The following is a 5,902-nucleotide window of genomic DNA, read 5'->3' as shown; positions in this document are numbered from 1 at the left end:
GTGGGACCCGGCTCCGGATCCGCTCCGGCGCGATTGTTCCAGCACCGCGCCGCCCCCTCCCCTGCCCGGCGGGGCCTGCCCGAGCGGCCGGGCTCCCTCTGCCGGGGCTCCGCGGCACGGCCGCTCTGCCCCCCCCTCCCCCGCTCCGCCAGCCCCCGCCCCCTCCCCCGCTCCGCCCCCCGCCCCGGCTCCGCCAGCCCCCGCCCCCTCCCCGGCTCCCCCCCAGATCCCCCCTCCCCAGCTCCGCCAGCCCCCTCCCCTCTCCGCCCCCCACCCCGCTCCCCCTCAGATCCCCCTCCCCGGCTCCGCCAGCCCCCTCCCCTCTCCGCCCCCCGCCCCCTCCCCGGCTCCCCCCCCAGATCCCCCTCCCCGCTCCGCCCCCCTCCCCGGCTCCCCCCCAGACCCCCCTCCCCGCTCCGCCCCCCCACCCAGACTCCCCCCCCCGATCCCCGGCTCCGCCCCCCGCCCCGGCTCCCCCCCAGACCCCCCTCCCTGGCTCCGTCAGCCCCCTCCCAGCTCTGCCCCCTCCCTGGCTCCCCCCCAGATCCCCCCCCCGGTTCCGCCAGCCCCCTCCGGCGGCCCTTCCCCGGCTCCGGCACCCCGGCTTCCCCCCGGCTCCCCCCTCCCCACCCAGTCACTTCTCCCATTCAGTCCCAGCCCCCTCCCCAGCTCCGCCCATCACCTGGCTCCCTCCAGCTCCCCCTCCACACCTCCTCCCTCTTCTCCCCAGCTGGGCTCGGCTCCCGATCTGGCCCTGCTTGTGTCCCAGGTGCTGGCTCTGCCCGTGGTGCCAGGCGCTGCACAGACACCAGAGCTCCCAGGCTCAGCAGCCAGGACCAGGGCCAGCTCTGCTGGGTTTGCCGCCCCAAGCAGCGCACCCAATTGCCGCGGCGGCGGCGGAAACGCACGTGCTGCCCTAACGGCCCACGGACTGTCCCCGCCGTCCGTCCGCGGTGGCAATTCGGCCGCTGCTTGGGGGCAAACACACCCGGCCTGCCGCCCCTTGCAGATCGGCGCCCCGAGCAGCTGCTTGGATGCTGGGGCCTGGAGCCGGCCCTGGCCAGGACACAGGTGGGTCTCTTCCCAGGGCAGCGGCCCCCAGCACCTCCTGACTCCCAGGCCGGCCCTCCCCTTGCCCAGACGGACCCCGGCCTCCCCCAGCTCTCCTCTCACCCCCCTTCCCCAGGTCAGGCTGAGGCCTGTGGGCAGGGGCTGCGGACGCCTTTGCCATCCTGCACCTTTAGGCCCCGGGTCTCCGGCTCAGACAGCTCCTTCCCACAGGCCGGGAAATGAGGTTTTCTGTCCCCTGAGGGCAGTTCAAACAGCTGGTGACTTGGGTGGCATCTCCACTGTGCCAGGCTGCTCACAGCTTCCCCCGGCTCACAGCCCCTCCACCAGCTGCTGCCCGGGGCTTGGAGGAGACCCCCCTTCGCTGGCACAGGGCTGGCTGGGGCTGGGTCATTTCCCCATCTCGCTGTCTGCTTATCAGAACCGTGGGGACGGTCCCCCCGCCCCGCCAGCCAAGCCCTGCACAGAGCAGAGACCAGCAGAGGCCCCACTGCGGGGAGCTGACGGGAGGCCCCATGGGCCCTTCTCCCAGCTCAGCGATAACATCCTGGGGAAATGCGCCCACGTGTGTGGGGCTGTCGCTGCTCCCCACAGCCCTCCCCTGCCTGGGGCACAGGCCATGGGGGAGAAATTAAACCAGTGCCTTGGGATGGGGCTGGGAGCCAGGACTGTTGCATTCCCTGGGCAAGGCTGCCTCCCCTCAGCCGTCCCAGCAGCAAAAGAGGAAGGATCATATGCTGGGCCAAGGGTCGTAATGCCTGCCTCCCATCCCCCTTACACACAGACACCCCCTGCGTGTGCCCCATACACACACCCATCCCTGCACATGCACACCCCCTCCACACACGTGCAAACACACACCCCTGTGCATGCACACCCCTACGCACAAACACACACATCTGTGCATACACACCCCTACACACACCCACCCCCTGTGTGTGCCCACATACACACACCCATCCCTGCACATGCACACCCCCTCCACATACACACACACACAGTGTGCATGCACGCACACACGTGCAAACACACGCCCCTGTGCATGCACACCCCTACGCACAAACACACATACAAACACACGCCCTTATGCATGCACACCCCTACACACACAAACACACATCTGTGCATGCACACCCCTACACACACGCACCCAGCATGCACACACACATGCCCCTGCATATGCACACCCCCTACACACACACACACCCCCTTGCACAGGCACACCCCTTACACACACACACGTCCCTGCATGTGCACAGCCCCTACACACACACACACACACACACACCCTTGCACAGGCACACCCCTTACACACACACGTCCCTGCATGTGCACACCCCCTACACACACACACACACACACACCCTTGCACAGGCACACCCCTTACACACACACGTCCCTGCATGTGCACAGCCCCTACACACACACACACGCTGCTATTTGCTTCCGTCCTCCCCCAGTCCCTGCGCTGTGTCATGCTCTTTGCGGTGCCATGTTTAAACCCAGCACTAACTTCCAAGGCTGCAGCCTGTTGAATGTTGCCAGGAGCCCTGGCGTGGCTGGCGCTGCCCAGGAGCCAGGCTGCCTGTGCCGTGCCAGGACTGTCAACGTGCTGCACGCAGACCCCCTCCCAGCCAGCTCTGCAGAGGAGCGGGAGGCTGGGAGATGAAGCCGCAGCTGCTCTGCCACCTTGTCCTGCAGCACCAGCCCTGGGAGCAGAGATGCGCCCATGGGCCTGAACAGGTGTGGGGGGGGGGGTGCACTCGGGGTCTTTGCAATACAATCCCAAAGCAATATCGTGTCAGTTCCCAGCCCCCTGTTCCCCATGGGGCGCCGGCCAAGACCCCAGCTGCATGACAGCCCCACGCAGGGGCTCTGCGCAGTGGGGGCCCGTGGTGCACCGGGTCCCATAGCCAGGTCTGTAGGTGGACACATGGGTTGGAGGCTGGTGCCCTGCCTTGGCAGCTGCAGCGTAGAGACAAGAAAGGAAGGTTCAGAAGCCTCATTATTAACCCTCCCTGTTTAGAGAGACTGGAAGAAACCAGCCCCGGCCCAGTCCGCACTTTGCCACTGCAGCCCTGACCTCCTCCCATGCCCCTCACTCCCGACCCGCAGCCCCCTGCGATCCCAGCCCTGGGCTCCCGTCCACACACAGCTCTGCCGGTGCCCCTCACTCCCGACCCGCAGCCCCCTGCGATCCCAGCCCTGGGCTCCCGTCCACACACAGCTCTGCCGGTGCCCCTCACTCCCGACCCGCAGCCCCCTGCGATCCCAGCCCTGGGCTCCCGTCCACACACAGCTCTGCCAGTGCCCCCTCACTCCCGACCCGCAGCCCCCTGCGATCCCAGCCCTGGGCTCCCGTCTACACACAGCTCAGCCGGTGCCCCTCACTCCCGACCCGCAGCCCCCTGCGATCCCAGCCCTGGGCTCCCGTCCACACACAGCTCAGCCGGTGCTCCTCACTCCCGACCCGCAGCCCCCTGCGATCCCAGCCCTGGGCTCCCATCTACACACAGCTCTGCTGGTGCCCCTCACTCCCGACCCGCAGCCCCCTGTGATCCCAGTCCTGGGCTCCCCACACTCTGCTGGTGCCCCTCCCTCCCAACATTTAACACCCACTGATATTCCCAGTTCTCCATGGCCCTTTGCATTGGCATGGGCGGCATCAGGGACATTTCCCGTAATCGCTAATGCCAGGTGCCGCCGTTTGAGGTGCCCTGTATGAGAGTCCAGGAGCCCTCATTTCCTGGGCCCAGTTGCAGCCCCCACCCCTAGGGCTGGTGTAGCCACTAGGTGAACTAGGTGGCTGCCTAATGTGCCAAGATTTGGGGATGCCAAAAAGTGGTGCCCCCCCAATTTTTTTCCCCCCATTGTTCCCGGCGGGGGGACAGGCCGCTCGCAGCCATGTTAGCGCCTACCTCTGTGGATGTCCTCTGCAACCACGGGCCTCGCCGCCTCCCTCCGCCACGCCCCACATCACTGCCCACCCGCACCCCCCTGCCAGCCCAGAGCCGCCTCCTCCCCGAGCCCCCGGGCTGCCACATCGCTCCCTAGCCCCCTCCCTCCGGCTCTGGCAGTCCCGGATCCCCTGCCGCAGCAGCGGCTGCTGCCCAAGGGCTGCCAGCTGCAGATCGGAGCGGGTGACATCAGCCCGCCTGCAGCTGGCCCTACTGACAGCAATGCAGGGGTGGGAGGGGGGCAGGGGTGGGGGAAAGGAAGAGAAGACCGTGGCCACTGGTCCATCTGCGGGAGTGGATCATGGCCCTGCCAGAGGATACAGGGTTAAAGAGCTGCAAAAGTGTAACCATCCTCAGCACATGCCACCTTCCAAGGCTTCATCCCCATCCATCCCTGCAGCCCCGCGGAGCAGGTAAATAGAGCCACATTTTGGAGGAAACTGAGGCAGAGAACAGGGACGTGACTTGCCCAAGGTCACCCAGGGAGTCATTGTTGGAGTCCTGCTTTGAACACAGGAGATCGAGGCTCCTAGTTCTGCACTGGCTCAGACCAGTAGACCAGGGGCTGTCAAGCCCTGAGCTCTGCACCTGCCCACACAAGGTATTAATCTGGGATTCAGGGGCAGCACATTGCAAGTTTTCAGTGAAGAAACGGCTGTCTTGAGCATGGGCGGCAGGTTTGTAGAATTTTTGGTGGTGCCCAAGTGGATCCGTCCCATCCATAGGATGCCTCCCCCTACCTTATGCTTCAGGGGGACGTGGGGTCCAGGGTGGCCTGGGGGGTTAGCGGGTGCCTGGCGCCGACAGCAGTGAGCAACCCTGCTCCGCCCAGCCTCTTCCCACCCCACCCCCACTCCACCTCCTCCCCGAAGGCCCTGCCCCTGAGCAATGCCGGGAGCTGGCGAGGTCGAGCAGAGTGGGCTGGGGCCAGGTCACTCGCTGCTGCCAGGGCCAGGCCCCCTGCTAACGCCCCAGGCGGCCGTGGACCCCATCACCCCTGAAGCACAAGGTGGGGGAGGCACCACCATGTTGTGCGACAAACACTTGACAAAATGACTGGACTCAGTGACGGACAATGCGGGCAGGTGGGTATTATGTCATTCAATCATTCACCCCATACAATTGGACACATTTTGCCTCAGTGAAATTAAATATCCAGAGAATTACTGGGCCTGTGATGATGATGATGACCAGGGCTTGCTCCCCTGTGGCTCCCTGTCCCTGTGCTGTGGAGGCACAGCCAGGCAGGTCTGCATCTGCAGGCAGGCACCCTGCCTCAGGTGCAGCTCCCGTGGGCCCTGCTAGCTACTGGACTGGGAGCCTCCCGGCCCATGGAATGGGCTGGGCTGGGGGGCGGAAGGCAAAGGGGGAGATTGTAGGGAGCTTTGGAGGAGGGGAGGCAGTGGGGGAGGGGAGTGGGCTGGCACAAAGGGGAGGGCTCTCTGGAGAGGAGTGACAGGGGCACAGGGGTCATTGGGAGTCTCTCGAGGGGGCAGAGGGTTGTGTGGGTCTCTGTGGGGCAGGGGGCTGTGATGGGCGGAGCCAACTGCAACCTGGGTCTGCTCTGCGGGGGGTGTTGCTATAGTCCCCTCAGGAAGCTCCCCCCATCCTGTGTATTTTATACCAGCCCCGGGGTGCCCATTGCTGCTCCTTTCCCCGCCCACGGCTCCCCTGGCTGTGTCCGTCTGTCTGTCCCACAACCCCCAGCTGTGTCCTGGTGTGTGTCTGTCCCACAACCCCCAGCTGTGTGTGTCTGTCCCACCACCCCCCAGCTGTGTGTGTCTGTCCCACCACCCCCCGGCTGTGTCTGGCTGGCTGCCCCCACCACCCCCCGGCTGTGTGTGTCTGTCCCCACCCCCCCCCCGGCTGTGTCTGGC

The sequence above is a fragment of the Mauremys mutica genome, chromosome 25, assembly GCF_020497125.1.
Source record: "Mauremys mutica isolate MM-2020 ecotype Southern chromosome 25, ASM2049712v1, whole genome shotgun sequence".
NCBI lineage: Eukaryota > Metazoa > Chordata > Testudines > Geoemydidae > Mauremys > Mauremys mutica.
This window is presented reverse-complemented; position numbering follows the sequence as displayed.